The 20,146-nt window shown below is 51.1% G+C and overlaps 1 non-coding gene across 1 annotated transcript; it reads left to right on the plus strand.

Annotated features, from left to right (window-relative positions):
- The first annotated feature begins 19,845 nt into the window (after positions 1 to 19,845).
- Positions 19,846 to 19,916, plus strand: TRNAG-CCC (transfer RNA glycine (anticodon CCC)). Its single transcript has one exon. It is a non-coding gene; the product is annotated as a tRNA-Gly (tRNA).
- The last annotated feature ends 230 nt before the right edge of the window (positions 19,917 to 20,146 follow it).

A 20,146-nucleotide genomic window follows, 5' to 3' on the forward strand; every position in this document is an offset into this window, starting at 1 on the left:
CAGGCAGTGGGGCCGGGGGCAAGGGACACAACAGGAACTCTGCCAGCCTGCAGGGAAAACCCACAGTTTCTCACATTTCTCTGCTTTAAAGGAGAATTGATTTTAAAGTTTGTTCATGACCCTTTCATATATTCTTGTGGTCCACTTTTGGGTTGCGACCCATGGTTTGAGAAACACTGGAGTAGATGTGACTTCTTCATAGTATCGTAGTAGCTAGGGTCAGGAGGGACCTGAACAGATCATCTAGCCTGACCCCCTGCCACAGGCAGGAATCATAGAATCATAGAAGTCGGGTGGGAAGGGACCTTGTAGATCTTCAAGTCCGACCCTCTGCCTGGGCAGGAGGGAAATTGGGCTCAAGTGACCCCAGCCATGTAGCCATCGAGCCGCTTCTTAAAGACCCCAGGGTAGGAGCCAGCACCACTTCCCTTGGAAGTCGGTTCCAGATCCTAGCCGCCCTGACTGTGAAGTAGTTCCTACGGATGTCTAATCTGAACCTACTCTCCAACAACTTGTGGCCGTTATTCCTTGTTATCCCGGGGGGTGCTAGGGGAAACAAGGTCTCCCCCAAATCCTTCTGGTCCCCCCTAGTGAGTTTATAGATGGTCACCAGGTCCCCCCTCAGCCTTCTCTTGCGGAGACTGAACAGGTTCAGGTTCCGTAGCCTCTCTTCATGGGGTCTGCCCTGCTGTCCCCGGATCATGTGGGTGGCCCTCCTCTGGACCCTGTCCATGTTGCCCACATCCCTCTTGAAGTGGGGTGCCCAGAACTGGACACAGTACTCCAGCTGTGGCCTGACCAGTGTCATGTAGAGGGGGAGGATCACCTCCTTGGCCCTACTTGAGATGCACCTGTGGATGCACGATAGGGTCCGGTTGGCCCTGCTGACCGTGACCTCGCATTGTCAGCTCATGTTCATCTTGGAGTCAGTGATGACTCCAAGATCCCTTTCTGCCTCCGTGCTCTCAAGAAGGAAGTTTCCCATCTTATAAGTGTGCTACTGGTTAGTACTGCCCAAGTGCAGCACCCTGCACTTGTCAGTATTGAAATGCATCCTGTTTTTGTTAGCCCACCCCTGCAACCTATCCAGGTCTTTCTGCAGTTTTCCCTCCCTGCTAACATGCCCATCACACCCCAAATTTTGGTATCATCAGCAAATTTGAACTGGTTGCTTTTCACTCTGTTGTCCAAATCGCTGATAAAGAAATTGAACAGCGCGGGCCCAAGGACCGAGCCCTGGGGGGACTCCGCTGCCCACTTCCCCCCAGGTCGAATATGACCCGTCCACCACCACCCTCTGAGTCCGACCCTTCAGCCAATTAGCAATCCATCTGACCGTGTAGGCATCAACGCCACAGTCACCTAGTTTTTTAACAAGGATGGGGTGGTTGACAGTGTCAAAGGCCTTGCGGAAGTCCAGAAAGACTACATCCACGGCGACACCTGCATCCAATGCTTTTGTGACCTGATCGTAAAAGGCAATCAGGTTGGTCTGACATGACCTGTCCCTAATGAAACCGTGCTGGTTGCCCGTAAGCATCATCCCCGATGCCGGCCCATCACAGATGTGCTCCTTAATGATCTTCTCAAAGAGTTTCCCCAGGATTGAGGTAAGACTGAAGGGCCTATAGTTGCCCGGGTCCTCCCTCCTCCCTTTCTTAAAAATGGGGACCACATTGGCTATCTTCCAATCATCTGGCACCTGGCCCAAGCACCACGAGCGCTCATAAAGCTGTGCCAGGGGCCCTGCAATAACCCCTGCTAGCTCCCTCAGCACCCTGGGGTGGAGAGCATGTGGACCTGCTGACCTGAACACGTCCAGCTCCTCCAGAAGCTCTCTAACCCGGTCCTCCTCAACCTTAGGTCTTGGGGCGTTCCCCTTGAATCCATCTTGAAACATGGTGGGGGAGTCCCGGTCCCTGCACAAGAAAACAGAGGTGAAGAATTTGTTAAAGAGGTCTGCCTTCTCCTCTGGCACAACCACCAGATTGCCCAGCATATCTTGCAGGGGCCCCACATTTCCCGGTTCCTTCTTCATCCTCCCTATATATTTGAAAAAGGACTTTTTATTATCTTTGACGCTAGTCCTAGCTCTATGTCCGCCTTAGTTTTCCTAACAGCCCCACTACAGGCCTGAGCAGTGGAGGTATACTCCTCTTTGGAGATAGCCCCCCCTTCCACCAGGTCTACGCCGCCTTTTTGGCAACCAGGCATTCCCGGACATCCTTGGTGAGCCAGGGAGGCTTTTGGGCACTCTTGCCCCCCTTGCTTCTTGTTGGGATCATCACCCCTTGGCCCCTGAGTATCGTCTCCTTAAGGAACGACCACTTATCTTGGGCACTGAGTTCCCCTGCCCTCGAGAACCCCAGCGCCTCTCCCCCCAATGTCCTCAACTCGTTGAAGTTGGCCCTCTTGAAGTGTAGGGCTGCCGCCTTGCTGCAGGCCCTTGTCACCCTGCGCTGGATGATGAATTCCAGCAAGTGATGATCGCTGTCACCCAGGTGGTCAAGGACCTGGAGCCCCCTTACCAGATCATCGCCTGTGGCCAGGACCAGGTCCAGCAGGGCATTTCCTCTGGTGGGACCGTGCACCTCCTGGGTTAGGTGGAGGTCCTGTATCTCATCCAGGAACCTCCTGGAACGGTCCGACCTGGCTGACTGCTCCTCCCAGCAGATGTCCGGGTAATTTAGATCACCCACGACAACTACATCCCTTGCCTTAAGTGCCTCTGCAAGCTGGCCCGAAAATTCCCGGTCCAGCTCCTCCCCTTGGTTGGGGGGTCTGTAGTAGACCCCCACCATTAAATCCCTCTCCCCACGACCCCCTTGTATCTTGACCCAGAGCACTTCAGCTTGCCCCTCCTCTGACCCCATTTTGCTGGCAGAGGATGTGTATTGCTCTTTGACATAGAGTGCCACACCCCCTCCCATCCTTCCTTCTCTATCCCACCTGTAGAGCCTATAGCCCCTAATGCTCACTGCCCAGTCGTGGGATGAATCCCACCACGTTTCTGTAAGCCCTACTATGTCTGGGTTTGAACTGGCTATTCTGAGGGCGAGTTCCTCCTGTTTGTTCCCCTTCATGCTATAATGGGCTGAAGAGGAGGGGAAGACCTAGAGCTGTGGCTCTCTTCTGAAAGGAGCAGGGTTGTGCTTCCTGCCTGCTTCCAGGGCAAGGTCTGGTGCAGGGAATCAGCCCATGCAGCTTTATTCTTTTGAAAGGTCCCAGGTGCCTTCTGTGTCAGAGGAGCCTGCATCAGGTCTAATACCTTGGCATGAACTTGAACCTGGACTCTGTGGTATCTCAGGCTTTTTGACATTCAGGGCCCCAGATATGAAACACAAAGGGGGAAATTCTGGTGCAAAACATGGGGGATTCACTTCCTCCCACAACCTGAGAACTTCTGAATCCCACCCATGCCATGGAGCCAATTGATGCAGCCTGAGACAAGGATGAAATACTTTCTGGGGTCTAGGTCAATCTGATCAGGAGAAGAAAGGGAAAGCCTCAGCTTGTTTCTTGTCTGACACTGACGGCTACACAGACCCTCTGCACACCATGCTGATTTCCATGGGGGACTTAAATCCCATCATTCCCTGGAACAAGGTGGTAGATAGGTATAGTTACCTCGGGCTGGGGAATGAACTCTTACAATACTGAGTGAAGATGGAAATTTAAGATAATTGTGTCTCAGGGAAACAAGATCTGGCCCCAAAAAATCCAGACAGCAAACTTGATTGTCTTGTAACATCTGTCATTTGATGGAGAAGAAGGGAACAGCTGCTTGGTTCCATATTGTTGACATTCAGGGAGTAGGAACAACGCCTGCCTGGACTCACTACAGCATTATGTACTGTGTTTGAGGTCAGTGCCCTGCAAGGGCAGCACAGGACAGGGCTGCAGTTTCCAGGTCATAGTTTCATAGTTGTAGGGTCAGAAGGGACCTGAGCAGATCATCAAGTCCGACCCCCTGCCATGGGCAGGAATGAATGCTGGGATCAAATGACCCCAGATAGGTGATTATTTATCCTCCTCTTAAAGACCCCCAGGGTAGGAGTGAGCACCACTTCCCTTGGAAGTTGGTTCCAGATCCTAGCCGCCCTGATTGTGAAGTAGTGCTTCCTGATGTCTAGCCTGAATCTACTCTCAGTCAACTTGTGGGCCGTTATTCCTAGTTACTCCTGGTAGTGCTCAGGGGAACAGGGACTCTCCCATTCCCCACTGGTCCCCTCTGGTAAGTTTATAGATGGGCACCAGATCCCCTCAGCCTTCTCTTCTGGAGGCTGAACAGGTTCAGGTCCCATAGCCTTTCCTTGTAGGGCCTGCCCTGCTGCCCCGATCATGCGGGTGGCCTCCTCTGGACCCTCTCCATGCTGTCCACATCCCTCCTGAAGTGCTGCGCCCAGAACTGGATGCAGTACTCCAGCTGCGGCCTGACCAGTGTCGTATAGAGGGGGAGGATCACTTCCTTGGGCCTGCTCGTGATGCATCTGTGGATGCATGACAACTTGCAGTTAGCCTTCTTTACCATATCCTCACACTGGCGGCCCACGTTCATCTTGGAGTCAATAATGATTCCAAGATCCTTTTCTGCCTCTGCGCTGACAAGAAGGGAGATCCCCAGCCTGTAGGTCTGCTGCTGGTTCTTCCTCCCTCGGTGCAGTACCCTGTATTGTCAGTGTTGAATCCCATACTATTCTCATCCGCCCACCCCTGTAACCTGTCCAGATCTAGTTGCAGCCTGTCCCTCCCTTCTAGCATGCCCACCTCTCCTCACATCTTAGTGTCATTCGTGAATTTGAACAAGGTGCTTTTCACCCCCTCATCTAAGTTGCTGAAAAAGATGTTGAACAGTACAGAGGTAAGACTAACTGGCCTATATTTACCTTAGTCCTCCTTTCATAGAGTTCATAGACATTAGGGCTGGAAGGGGCCTCGGAAGATCATCGAGTCCAGTCCCCTGCCCCAGGGGCAGGAAGTCAGCTGGGGTCATAGGATCCCAGCAAGATCCTATGACCCCTCCTTCCTCCCTTTTTTAAATAATGGGGACCACATTGGCTTTTTTGCAGTCCTCTGGCACCTGTCCAGAGCAGCATGAGTGCTCATAAAGCTGTACCAGAGGTCCTGCATTGACCCCCGCCAATTCCCTCAGCACCCTGGGGTGGAGAGCATCTGGACCTGCTGATTTAAACATGTCCAGCCCCACCAGAAGTTCCCTAACTAGGTCCTTCCTTACCCTAGGCCTGGCGGTGCCTCCTGAGTCTGTCCTGAGTCTGTCTATGGAGGATGTCCCGGTCACTGCTCAGGAAAATGGAGGCAAAGAATTTGTTAAAGAGTTCAGCTTTTTCATCTGGTGCAACCACCAGATTGCCATGCATGTCCTGCAGGGGCCCCATGTTACCTGGTGCCTTCTTTTTACTCCCTATGTATTTAAAAAAGGACTTTTTGTTGTCCTTGATCCTTGTTGCTAGCCCTAGTTCCATCTCTGCCTTAGCCTTCCTAAGAGCCCCCCTATAGGCTCGAGCAATGGAGGTATAATCCTTCTTGGTGGTGGCCCCTCCCTTCCATTGGGTGTACACCTCCTTTTTATCCTTCAGACATTCCTGAATGCCTTTGGTGAGCTATGGGGGCTTTTTAGCACCCTTGCCCCCTTTGATTCGTGTTGGGACTGTCACCTTTTGGGCTCGGAGGATCATCTCCTTAAGGAACTATCACTCATCTTGGACTCCCAACTCCCCTTCCCTGCGGGACCTCAGTGCCTCTTCTACTAGCCTCCTTAAATAATTGAAATCGGCCTTCCTGAAGTCAAGGGCTGCTGCCTTGCTGCAGGCCTTTGACACCCTGCTCTGGATGGTGAGTTCCAGTAGGCGATGATCGCTGTCACCCAGGTGGTCAAGCACCCGCAGCCCCCTCACCAGGTCATCACCTGTAGCCAGGACCAGATCCAGCAAGGCATTTCCCCTGGTGGGGCTGTACACCTCCTGGGTTAGGTGGAGGTCCTGTATCTCAGGTAGGAACCTGTGTGAGCAGTCTGACCTGGCTGACTGCTCCTCCCAGGAGATGTCCGGGTAGTTTAGGTCACCCATGATGACCACGTCCCTTGCCTTAAGTGCCTCCGTGAGCTGATCTGAGAATCCCCGGTCCAGCTCTTCCTCCTGGTTGGGTGGTCTGTAGTAGACATCCACTGTTAAGTCCTTTTCCCCATGACCCCCTTGTACTAGACACCCACCCTCATAGTAGACGTCCACCATTAAGTCCCTTTCCCTATGACTCCCAGGTCTCCCTGGCACTCTGGGCATGGAGCATTTCTGAGAGCAGAGTTGGGTGGAGGGGACAGCCACAACTCACCTTGCAGCAGGTCCTCTGCCCTTGAGATTTCCCCACGGTCCTCATCATCACAGCCCCAGAGCTCCACCTGTCCTTGCTGGATGCTGCAGATTAAGACAGGTGTGGGACCTGGATATCCTGTTGGGGCAGTGGGTAAAGAGGGTTAGTAACTGGGTACTGGGTACAGAATCACCAACCGGGATTGGGGGAATGGATCCCAGAAACTCATGCTTTCTACTAGGGCCTTGATGGACAAGGGAGGATGGGTATTTAGGAAAGAGAAGGCACTGCAGAGAGAAGCCTTCAATTGATGATGGTCCTTGTCACCCAGGTACAGGCAGCCCTTGGACTTAGAACACAACTGGTCCCTGAAAATCACATCTTAAGTTGAAACATTGGAAGGATTTCTTTGAGGTGACTTTACTGGACATTTTGAAGGGCTGTTGGTTGGAGTCTTCTCAGGAGTCTTGTCTGCTTTCTTAAAGAAAGTGTGCAAGGTGTTTTGGACAGATGTCCTCCAGGGAGATGGGTGACACGGTGAACTTGTTGTAAAGTTCAAGCATTGTAAAAAATGACATCAGAAATTCGAAACAGGGTATCAATTTATAAATGCTGTAAATGCCTTTCATTGTAACTTGAAACATTGAAAGTCGAGGACTGCCTGTAGTGGAGGGATGGTCACAGGATACAAAGCACCAACCACTCTTGTTTAAAAAGGGCATTAACCAGTGACAGGCATGGAGATGCAGTAATCCATGATGTACTCGGGAGCAGAAAGATAAAGCTTTTACTGTTTTCAAGGTACCAAACAGAAGACATATTAGACACAATTATGGATGAATAACATCTACCTTATCAGTGTAATTCCAGGAAAAGGAGTGCAAATGACCTTATTCTCAGTGAAGGTTTAAAGTGAGAACTTGTGGCAGTGAAAAGCTTTCTGGGAGAGAGGATAAATCACCATCACCAGGGCACAGGAAAGGATGATTTTAGAATAACTGTAGCTGCAACTGAGCAATCATCCCATCCAATGGGACGATCATCCCAGGAGGGGAGATGGGTACACAGGTTGGCAAATACTGCAGGGTTTAACACAAAGTTCCTGGTAGTCATGAAAGAAGGCAGAAGAACACACATTTCACACCATGTGAAAGGCCATAATGTAGAAATGGTCTATGTGGTGTTTGTTGAACTAGAGAAAGCACGTGAGCACGTCCCTATGGAAATCCTCTGGGGGACGGGGAAGGAAAAGAAAGCATAAGAAAAGCAAACAGACTTAGCAAAAGTTAATTACCTCAACCCTGAGCACAAGCCAGAACAAACCCCGGTATTAATGATCCTCTGGAAACGAAAACTGGTTCTTACTAGGCCCTGCACCTAACCCGCTTCTTATCTCAGTGATGAGCACCTGATCTGGGGAGGGATTTTAGGAAGACAAGAAAACTTTTGAGAATGGCAAAGTGAGCTTGAGAGCACAGGTTTTAACATAACTACAATAAAGCCAGAGTCTCCAAAGGAGGAGAAAGGAGATTTAGACATCACAGGACTGAACATGCTAGTATTGTTAAATATGTTTGGAGAGGAAACAGTAGGACAGAGAAGGCAGAAATCAGATTCATCCCCGAAGGAAAGCTCTTGATGCATTTATGTACAATGAACTGGAGATATGAACATGTTGAAAGGCAGATGGAAATCATGTTGTGAAGAAACTGCTGAACACGGAAGCACCAGGAGTTACACGAATGGGGAAGACACAAGTGAATGCGGCTGCATGAAATGAAGGAGGAAATATCAGGATGAAATGTGAGAGGTCTGATCACTGACTGAGGAGAGGGGAGAAAGTGGATTTAAACTGCCAGTCAAAAGTTCACGAGGATGAGACTACTGAAACACAGGGAGGTGACTACGAAACATCAGAGTCTGCACAGCTCCAGGGACAAGCAAGGAGCAGAGCTTTACCCAGGGAAAGGAGGGCTTGGTAATTCCTCAGCATCGGGTCCCGGTAAAGCACCTTGTCTTCATCTTCCAGCAGCTCCCACTCCTCCCGCGTGAAATACACTGCCACGGCCTCAAACACCTCCCGGAGCTGCGGGCACAAGCGTTGCACCATCAGTGTCTCCTGGGCCAGCTGCTCCCGGCCCCACAGCCCTGTCTGCAATCACTCGGCACTACAGCTCATTGCAGGCTGAGCCAGGACAGGCAGGGCTGCAACATCCCCCGTTACTCAGCTGATACGAGGTGGATGCAGCTGTGGACATGGGAGCTCACGTGTCAGCCTCAGCCCAGCTCATCACGGTCTGTCAGCTTGGTGCCTTTAGGCAGCTGGGCTGGCACTTTTAGAGGCAGGGAGCCTTGGCTTCAAGCACTCTCACCAGGCCTTCCTGTGCCAGCACCCCTGGTATCTGCACTTGGGAGGGAGCTCCTGCTAATGCCAGCTTGTGCTGTTTCCAGCCTCCAGCATCACAGGCTTGATGGTTTTCAGGTTTCTCTGATCCCCATATTTTTTACAACCTGCCTTGCTCCTCCTGCACCCTGCTCAACCTGTGCTTTCCCTCAACTGCACCCGATGCCCTGCTCACCTCCAGGCTCTGCCCCTGCTTTGGAGGCCTGCCCTGCCCCTCCTGCACTGGGCCCGGCTCAGGTGTCAGGGAGCCGCTCTCCTCCAGTCCTCCTGGGCAAGTCCTCTGCAGCTCCAGCTTCACAGGCTTTTCTCCAGGAGGCTTGTGGTCAGCACTGCTAAGGGTCCCAACACCTGTGGGTGGGGAAGAGTGCACAGGGTAGCAGTGGTGCCGCTGGCATGGGGAAAGCCTTGCTGGTTGTCATGACCCAAAGGGTAAGATTTTGTGTGTGCTTCGGCACCGCAGAATTATTTCTCGCCATGAGGAGCTTTCTTTGCACGGTGCAATTCTCGGTTGCATAGAGACAACCCCGGTGCAAAGGAGTTCCCACCACCCGTATGTAAATTTGTGTCCCACTATTGGCTGTTTCTAAAATTATTCCCACATGGCTACTAGCGATTGGCTTGCTAGCCATATAAGAGGCTTGAGCGGTTTCCGCCCAAGTTGGAGGAGGAGAAGGAGGACTTCACATCTCGTGAAGAACTCTAAGAGCGCTGTGGAGCTTAACGAACCCAGCGTGTGCCTTAAGAAGGATACAGGGGCCTGATCAACCTCTAGCCTCTCCCCGTCACCGCATGATCCCTCGACGTACCCTTCCCTGCGCACTCGTGGAGAGTCACCTTTCGGACTCTCATCGTGGTATCCAGAGCTCTTCTCGGGTTATTTCGTCCGGTTGATTCGATGGGCTCGTGGTTCTAGAGCTCTCAGCTGGCCTTGGACCAGAGTTTGCGGTTAGAACCCTTGTCTGCTCTTCTTTTCTATCTGTAACTGCAACGCAAGCAAGTTTTCCTGCCTGCACCATGACCATCTACGGTGTAAGTAAAATAATCTTTAATCAACCTCTACGCGTCTGTGCCTAATTCTAGTCCGCCGTGCCAAATTCCCCGACCCACGTGCCAGGGCTGCTGGCCATAGCCTGCCGCACACCCCCGAAAGCCTCGGACCGCTCCCGGCCCGCACATGGCGACGAGGATGGGATCCGGGGAAAGCACGATGGAGCTAGAATTAGTTAAGAACTGCCCTTGGCGCAGTGGAAAATGCCAAGTAGAGAACTTCATGGAACTGGAGGTGCATATCGCTTACCACCAGGCGGGCGGAATAGGTGAAAGGTTTATCAGCGGACGCCTTTCGCTGAAGGGAGAAGAGGGAGCTTCCGAAGACGGAGCCCCGAGAGAGAGGGAAGTGTATCTTCACCCCGTGGCATTTGGGTGTATAATGAATAATGAACGGGTCCTGTTTAGGCCCCTCGACACTGTGTCCCTTGCCAGAGTCAACCCGGCAGGCGCAGTAAACCCGACCCTCACCCGGGAGTGTGCCCGTTGCCTAAGATGTGCTCGGGAGAGTGAAGAACTGGTGCCGATCGACCAGTTTGCACCCCTTTATGGTAGCGTCTAGATTGAGGGGTCATGAGCTTCCATCCAAGCTCCGCGAAGACCTGGAGATGGAGGGACATGCTGCAGATGAGAGGGTGGCCCTGAAATATGACAAGGGGGGAGTGTTAACTGCAACTTTTCATACTGTAACTGATTTAATGCAGAAGAATTTAAGTTTAAAAGCCCAGCTGCGTATGGCCGTTCAAGCGGTCAAAGAAGTGGCTGCGAAAGAAAATCTTGAGATGCCATGCCAAGATGGCACCGAGCAAGAGGGAGACCGCATGGAAGAACCGGAAGAGAAGAGTGGAGCTTTGCAGGAACCCGCGAGAGTTCGGCCGGCGACCCCGTCCACCGATGCAGCGTCACTTCCGGCGACCAAGCCTTCTTGCCGACGGAAGGGAGAATCGAGCGGAGGAGTGCATCCGCTCCTCCTGCCTGAAGCAATAACAGCAGCAGCGACTCCTGAAGTAACAGATCAGCCTGTAACAACAACCAGCCAAGTTGCTACTACCTATTATGCTCTCACCAGAACTGAACTGCAGGTTTTGTGCAGAGAATCAAGAATCCAACCTGAAGAAACTCTAGCTGTGTGGTTGGGACGTTTGGTCGTGGAACTTGGGTCTGACCTGCTGAACCAGGAAGAAGCAAGCTTCTTGGTCAGACAAGCTTCGTGGAGTAGAGGACATGTCACTGACATCGACATGGTGGCGTTTAATGTTCACTGGCCTATTCCACTGCCAGCGCTTGTTGCAGGACTGATCGGTCAAACAGCCCACGCATGGTATGACAGACGGCCAGAACATACCGGCGCAGAGCAACTCATGCTAGCGATCATCGGAGTCTCGTACTGTGCCTGGAACCCCAGAGCATGTGCACTAGGACTGACATCACTCCAGCAAATACGACCATGGCCTCACCATCATCTACGAAATCCTGGAACCATTCCAGTAACCATTCACAGCATAGATAGTTGTCTTGAGGTTTATGGACGAAAGAACATCGCTATCCTCTGGATTCTGCTTAACCCAATGGTGAACCAACCTGTGAGTAATCTTTGTCAGTTGTCTCGACTGCGTGTCCTGATGGAGCCAAGAATATCTAGTGATCGGGAACGTTGACACCCGACCGAGGCTCAAGGCGCAAGACATTGCGAATCCGATCTTCCATCGTTGCCACAGAGAACACCAGAGGAGCGATACATGTTTGGATTTCTCCTACAGCATTCTGGACTCAATAAGCGGCAACTTCGGATTTTAGGGGACGCAGGCCAATGGCAACTGGCCTATGAGTTAGGTTTCCATTATCTGGAAGAGCTAGATGACGGCTCCTCGATGATTTCATCCAGTTAAGTGTGCAAGAGATGGTTGTCCGGAGTAGCAAACACCTGTATTATATGTTTTAGAAATGATAGTGTGGTTCCATGTGAATTTTGTAAATATTAGTGAAATAACTGTTTTAAGAGAATTCTTTTCACAGATCCGGAATTCAGAGTGCGTGGTGGAGAGAAGCCCCAAGAAGGATAACATCATCGGCAGAAGTGAGGCCTTGATGCGCGACTTCGCCATGACGCCCACTGAAGCCCTGATCGTGCAGTTTTTTGTTATGAATCTGGTTATGTGTGTATGTATTTGTGCCGGCTATTATTTGATTCGATCCCTGGAGGACGAACTTCTTATGTTAGCTGATTTTGTGTTTACCCGTTTAGTTCAACGACCCGTTATAAGAGCTACTGGCGACCCTAGTGACGAGCATGTGGTATAATTCAGCTGTGCCTTCAGCAAGGGGGGATGTCATGACCCAAAGGGTATGATTGTGTGTGTGCTTCGGCACTGCAGAATTATTTCCCGCCACATGGAGCTTTCTTTGCACGGTGCAGTTCTCAGTTGCATAGAGAAAACCCCGGTGCAAAGGAGTTCCCACCATTCGCATGCAAATTTGTGTCCCTCTATTGGCTGTTTCTAAATTATTCCCACGTGGCGGCTAGTGATTGGCTTGCTAGCTGTATAAGAGGCTTGAGCGGTTTCTGCCCAAGTTGGAGGACTCCACAACCATCTGGAGGAGGAGAACTTCACATCCATCTCGTGAAGAACTCTAAGCGCTGTGGAGCTTAACAAACCCAGCGTGTGCCTTAAGGAGGATACAGGGGCCTGATCAACCTCTAGCCTCTCCCTGTCGCCGCCTGATCCCTCGATGTACCCTTCCCTGCGCGCTCAGTCCACGGAGCCTAGCAAACTTCACGTGTGTGTGTATCTAGAGCTCTTTCTGGGTTTAAGAGGCTCGAGTTTTCTATGGGTCTTGTTCGAGCGAGTTTTGTAACTGCAACTTAAGCGAAGTTTTTCCTGCCTGCACCGCGACCATCTACGGTGTAAGTAAAATAATCTTTAATCAACCGCTACGCGTCCGTGCCTAATTCTAGTCTGCCGTGCTGAATTCCCCGACCCATGTGCCAGGGCTGCTGGCCACAGCCCACCGCACGCCCCCGAAAGTCTCGGACCGCTCCCGGCCCGCACACTTGTGAGTAAGCTACCTGAGACCCACCTACATATATAGCTTGCGGTAACTCAGATGCGAGATCAAAGGCTACCCCAGCCACAGGAGTTTGCTGTATGGGATTTCTCTGATATTGCTCTCCCCTGGACCCTATTCTAACCCTACCCTTTGTAACCAATAAAGTTCTCCTTTGTACCAAGTGTGGGAGACTTATTGAGGGGTGGGTTTCATTATGCCCAGGAGGCCCGTTGGGTCTGTGGACTAAGGGAGACTATCCTTTTTGGCCCCTGACTTGGGGAAGTGCCCTAAGTTCTTGTATTGGGTCAAGTACCCATAGGACTATTAGGCCTGTGTTTCCCTGAGGACACAGGTCCCAGAAAGTCCCTTCTCGGGGTGGTGGCAGCACACGTTACCATCAGACTCTGCAGTGGGGCTTGAAAGGGGGTCTGCCAAGGCTTAGACGCCCCTGGAGATACATGTGGAGTCCGGCAGGTGAAGGGCCTAATGAGGTGGGAGGCTCAACACAGGAGCTCCTCCTCCTACTGGCCCACCACAGTTTTTACCTGCTGCTTTTTACAGTGGTGGACTGGACCGAGGCTGTAGGGGAGGAGGCCTCACAGGGGCACACTGCTGCATTGTGCAGAGGCCCCAGCACCAGGAAGGGTGCATCTGAACACACATACAGTGTCACCCACCCATGTCATGAATTTTACCTGCCTGTGGCCAGAGGTGTAGGGCCCGAGAACCCCTCTGCACCTATCTCCTTAACAGCTGGCAGGCTTTGTGGCCACAGCAATGCCTAGCAGGCCTGCAGTTTTCACCCACCTCTGCCCCAAGACAGACACAGTTGCACAAGCACCCATGACATGAGTTTTGCCTGTCAGCAGCCACAGGTGCAAGTCCCCAGAACCCAGAAGCCCTGTACCGATCTTCTTGGCAGCTGGCAGGCTTCATGGCTGCAGCAGGGGCCACCATCCCTGCAGCTTTTACCATGCCATGCCTTAACACACACAATGTCATCCATGTCACGAGTTTTGCTTGTCCTCACCTTGAGGTACAGTTTCCCCCAAACCCCTGCACCTATCTCCTTGAAACTTGGCAGGCTTTCTGGGATCAGAAGGGGCTATCACACCTGCAGTTTTGACCCCGCTGTGGATTAACACATACACATGACATGAGTTTTGCTTTCAGGACTTCGGGGTGCAGTTTCCCGAACCCCTACACTTATCTCCTTTAAACTTAGCAGGCTTTGGTGCCTCAGTAGGGGCTAGCATGCTTGCAAGTTTCATCTAAATCAGGCTAGAAATGACAAAGTTATAGGCTGTTTTGAGTTTCCCCATTATAGCCTATGGGTGAAACATTGAAACATCATCAAAACGGTGAAATTGTTTCAACAAAATGGAATGGAACAACTGTTTCAAATCAAAACAAAATGTGAAATGGAATGCTGTTCTGTCAAAATGTTGAAATGCTGGTTGAAATGGAACGCTGCCATTTTGCACAGCCCTATTAAACTGAATCCTATTCGGATCCGCCCACTTCCCAAGTCTATCCAAATCCACCTGAATTCACTCCCTACCCTCTTGTGTGTGTCTATATGTCCATATGCAGAAAATGATTGAGTAGAGTGTACAGCCTCACAACCCCTGTTCCTGTGTTAGGATCCTTGGTACCCATCTCACTCCTGAATCTCTGCCCCTGCCTGCCTTAGCACAGTCTTGGACAAACAGAGGGCCTGTTGGGAAAGCAGACAGGCCAGATGGGCTTGCAGTCTAGGCCCCACCCCTCTACAGTTGGTTCAGTGCCATTCTTGGGGAAGTCTGAGGCCTCTAAAACCCGCTGATTGATCAGGGGTAGTGGAGAGAGGTGTTAGAGGGGTTACAACCTCCCACTACCCAATAGGCCATGCCTGTGCCTGGTGGGCTAGGGCGGTGCCATGAAGCACATGGAGTGAGGGGTAGGATTTGGGACTTTCGGGCAAGCCTTCTGATGTCACGCATCATGTGCTGGGGTGGGGAATTCTGGAGCCAGCACTGAGGTCTGAGGTCTGATAGGTTTTGACTGTCCCATGTGCTGTAGGGTGGGTCTCACAGCATATGGGGTGGGCTTTGGGGCCTGAATGGGCTGTTCTTTTGATGTCATGGACCATGTGATGGCCACAGAAAGTGTCAGAGACAAAAGAAGCCCAGGGCCAGCCAAGGACACGGAGGTTCCAGGAAGATGCTGGGTCACTTCTGCTTTGCCAAGCCTGAAAGGAATGCTGAGGAAGTTACCGAGGGGCAGTGAAAAAAGTCTTGCTGGCATTCAGGCTTCCTCACTCACTCTGGGTGCTGACGTAGATCTCATTGCTCCTGGGTGGTTTCCTGGGCATTCGTGACCTTCATGGCTAGGGAAGGGAAGCAAAAGACAGGAAGATGGTGTCAGGGAGGAGACAGGGGGAAAGGACCAGCACGGGCCAGGAATTAAACCCAGGATAACTGTTTGAAACACAGCTTTGCTCTGTCCTAAAACCAATGAAAGCCAGGGCTTACTCAGATGGTTGCTGCTGCTGCTGCTCTAGCCACCTGCTAGGGGGGAGGGGAAGCAGCTCTGCACTTGCCTCTTTCCTTCCCTTCCATGAATGGCTAGAGGACAGACCTCTTTCTGAAGCCTTTCCTAACTGGGACTGCCTCACTAGCTTGAGGAGCTCTTCTCCACAGACACTCTGGGAATCCTGGGGGCTTGCTGCTGTGGGCAGGTGACCTCTAGCAAGGCTTCTCCACACAGCTGTGGGGGAGCACCTATACAGGCTCTGTGATATAACGACCAGCACTCAGGACTCTGAATCCAGCAGCTTGAGGTCAAGTCTTAGCAGAGCCTCCAGTTGGTGGTTCTTGCACCGCCAACTCTTTTGCCTGGCTCAGCTCTCTCCTGAACTTTGCTCTCCTTTGCTCTTCCCCATATTTGCCAAGGGGTGGGCAAAATATAGCATATGCCCTGGATCTGGCCCACAGCATGATGCTTTCCAGCCCAGATGGGGGGATGTCCAAGCCATGGCACGTGCAGCTGCTCCCACCACCCCTGGGCACACACTGGTACTGGGGCAGTCACACACACAGTTTTCCTCTGCCCCACTGGCAGCAACACTGAGCATCAGTAGCCAGATGCTGCTCCCCACCTGCCATGGCCCCATCACATCCCTTTGACTGAGCCTGGCCTGCCTGCTCCTGGCCAAAGGAGATGACCTGGTGACCAACTTAAATATAGAGGGTAATCTGGGCAGCTTCTAAGGTGGTGACTGAACTTAGATTAGCAATGGGAATCAAGGAAGACAAAAAGTCCTTCTTTAGGTATGCAGGGAACCACAAGAGAGCAAATGGGAATGTGGGGCTGTGGCAGAAAGTCACCTCTTTTTCTCCCCAAAAACTCTGCTCTGTGACAATTTGGTTAGTATGGGCCCTGCAGAGGGTACACACCTTACTCTATCTCTTTAGGTAACCTGAGCTGGATACATTCCTGAGGGAGGGGGGAAAACCTGCTCCCTCTGCCTACGCGACTGGCATGACATACCTGGGTGAGGGGCTTGGGCTATCTAGTGGGCTACAAACTGCCAGTCTGCCCAGAAACCAGTGATGCATTTCAAATTAGGTGGCTGACAGCCAACAAGTGCTGGCCTCCATTGGACCAAGTAAATGAGGTAATAAGGGCTATATAAATTAAGGACTGCCTAGGAGAAGGAAACAGTAGCCATGTGGAAAACTCAGAGAGAGAGAAGAGCTGTACCTCTGAAAGTTGCTCTCTTTCTCGAAACTCATGATCAGTGAATTGCTTGCCTCCAGAGGGAATCTGCACCTGCCTCTGGATGATACTTGTGAGTAAGCTACCTGAGATCCAACTAGATATATAGCTTGCAGTAACTCAGATGCGTGATCAAAGGCTACCCCAGCCACTTTGTTTGCTCTATGGGATTTCTCTGATACTACTCAACTCTGTACCCTATTCCAACCCTACTCCTTGTAACCAATAAAGTTCTCCTTTGTACGTAGCGTGGGAGACATATTGGGAGTGGGTGTAGATTATGCCTTGGGGTCCTCTTGGTTTGGCTGACTAAGGGAGACCACTGCTTGTGCTTCCAATGGAGGGAAGCACCCCAAGTTACTGAAGTGAGTCAAGTACCTACTAGGCCTGTGTTTCCCAGGGGGAAAAGTGCCAGAATCAAGCCTGTCCTTGGGTAGTGGCAGCTCTACCCCCAGGCTAGTGGGTGTGCTCCAGGAAGGGGATCAGCCAGATGTGAGGCACCCCCAAGGAGGCACTCGGAGCCTGGAAGGTGGTAGGGTGCAGTGAGGTGGGTGGCTCAGTGCAGGAGCACCCCCTGCTGGCCCACCACATGGGCCACTGCTCAACAACTCAGGGCAGCTGGTTACCAATACTCGGAAGAAAACTGAACTCATAAATGACTACTTTGCCTTGGTATTTCACCACGCCCTGTGGAAAATCATGCTGGATAGGGTACAGAATAAGCAGGACAGAAATGACTGCCTCCCTACTGTTGCTATAGAACTGGTGTGTGACCAATTAAAGAAATTAGACATATATAAGTCAACAGGACTGGATGAACTCCATCCGAGGGTGCTGAAGGAGCTGGCCAATGTCATCATGGAGCCCCTGGTGAAACTTTTCCAAAACTCATGGAGCTTTCAAGAGGTCCCTGAAGACCAGAAGAGGGCCAGTATTGTGCCCTTCTTCAAGAAGGTAGGACCTGGGTAACTATAGGCCAATTAGCCTAACTTCTATCCCAGGGAAAATCCTGGAAAAATTCATTAAAGAGTCCACGTGCGATAGGCTTGCAGAAGTTAAGATTCTGAATGAAAGCCAGCATTGCTTTGTGGTGGGCAGGTCTTGTCTTTCCAATCTCATCTCTTTTTATGATCAGGTAACCTGCCACCTGGATAAGAGAGAAGAGGTTAACATTGTATACCTTGACTTCCGAAAAGCTCTTGATCTGGTATCTCACGATGTTCTCATGAGAAAATTGGAAGATAGTGGGCTTAACTTTGAGATGGTTAGGTGGGTATGAAGCTGGCTGCAGGATAGGACCCAGAGAGCCCTAATGAATGGATCTGTGTTGTCTTGGTGAGAAGTGGGCAGTGGTGTCCCACAAGGGTTGGTGCTTGGTTCTGTACTTTTCAACATCTTTGTCAATGATTTGGATGAGGGGGTGAACAGCTTACTGGCCAAGTTTGCAGATGACACCACGTTATGAGGAAGTGTGGTCATGCTTGAAGATAGGCTACAAATACAGGTGGATCTAGGCAGGCTAGCAAGTTGGACAAGTCAGAACCAGATGAAGTTCAACTTCAAGAAATGCAAAGTGTTCCACCTGGGGATGAACAATACCCTGAACACCTACAGGCTTGGCAGCAGTATGAATGAAAAGTACCTGGGGGTAATAATAGACCACAGCATGAATATGAGCTGGCAATGTGACTCTGTTGCCAGCAGGTCAAATAATACTCCGGCATGCATCAATCGATGCATCTCCAGCAAAACCAAGGAGGTGATTCTTTTGCTCCACTTGGCACTGGTGAAACCCCAAATGGAGTACTGCATCCAGTTCTGGGTACTGTACTTTAACAAAGATGTGGTAAAACTTGAGAGAGTCCAGAGAAGAGCCACCTGTATGATTAGAGACTTGCAAGGCAAACCATATGGGGAAAGGCTGAGGGACCAGGAACTCTTCAGCCTGAAAAAGAGAAGACTGAGAGGGGACCTGGTAGCAGCTTACCGCTATGTCAGGGGAGTGCATCAGGCACTTGGTGAATGACTGTTCATCTGGGTGCCCTTGGGAGAATGAGGAGTAATGGCTACAAACTCCAGGAAGGCTGTTTTAGGCTCAACATTAGGAAAACCTTTTTCACAGTCAGGGTGTCCAGACTGTGGAATAAGCTCCCTCCAGAAGTGATGCAATAGCCTACCCTGGAAATCTTACAGAGGAAACTGGACAGTCACCTTGTTGGACTCACCTGACCCCACCTGTCCTTCCTGCCTGGTGCAGAGGGCTGGACCTAATGATCTTCTGAGGTCCCTTCCAGCCTTACAATCTATGACTCTATGCTGGACCCTCAGCCAGGCCCCATGGAGACCACACCAGTCCAAGCATTCTGTCTGCATCCCCACCAGTGCATTTGAAATGCATAGGTCTGGGTCAAATAGGATTAATTGCTCTTCCCCCACCCCTCCACTTCTCCAGGCTGGGTCAGCACTCCATCTTGCCCTGTAGCACCAGGATGGATCAACTCCTCCAATTCCCCCAACTCTGATTAGCAGGTGATACACATGCATTTTTGTGTCACTGGTATGCCATGAGTGCACGAGTGTGTAGCACTGATTGTGTGACACGTGTGTTGAAACAAAGGTGGAAGGAAGCCCTGGGCCCTTGGAGCTGGGAACTCACGCTCTCCTCTCCCAGACTGAGGGGAGATGCCGAGAGGAGGCAAACTCCCCATGAAAGCTGTTCTGCTCGGGGCTAGCTCTCCCTCGCTACATGGTCATCTCCCTCCTCTTGCCCTGGGGCCAGGGAAGGATTCCTGCAAGAATCAAGACAGGAAAAGGAAAAGGGGCAGCCAAATGCCCGGCCTGTGGCACACACACCAGACAGGTGGGAGTCTCTGCTATGTCCATCCGGCCCCTTGGGCGCCCACATCCTGGATGCTTTTAATTACTGCAGGATCCCCGCAGCACCCATCGCAGGGAAGGAGGGAGTCACGTGGAGAGCAGGAGCTCAGGAAGGGATTTGGGGTCCTCGTGGCAGCCAAGACAAAGAAACAAACACACAAAAAGTAGCCCAATCACGTCCCCACGGTTATAGTGTTTCCTCTTTTTCTACTGCAGGCTTTTCTTTCAGTTGTGGCCAGTGATACTTGATCAGCTTTGGATCACGAGAGTGAAGATCACCCAAAACGTTGTACTTGTTCTTACTTGGAGTGAATCAGAATGGAAGGAAGGATCAGCGTTACCTTTTTTTTTTAAGGACTTGGACAAAAATTTTTCCTGCCCAAGCACTGGTGGTTCAATGGTAGAATTCCTGCCTCCCATGCAGGAGACCTGGGTTCAATTCCCAGCCAGTGCAGCAGCTTGTAGTAAATGTTTTGCGTGCCTTAACAACTCAATATTGTCCTTGAGAAAGATGTTTGTTGGTAACCTTCACTGATTTCTTGACTTAAAAACAAAACAAAACAGATCTTCCAGTGCAAAGATCTCAGAAAGGGCAGAATAGGTCAGCTTATTTTGGCATTATGGATTCCTTCCTGAAACTTCTGGATTTATTTTATGAATCATGTATAAACGTATACACAACTA

Source organism: Alligator mississippiensis, chromosome 1, assembly GCF_030867095.1.
Source record: "Alligator mississippiensis isolate rAllMis1 chromosome 1, rAllMis1, whole genome shotgun sequence".
Lineage (NCBI taxonomy): Eukaryota > Metazoa > Chordata > Crocodylia > Alligatoridae > Alligator > Alligator mississippiensis.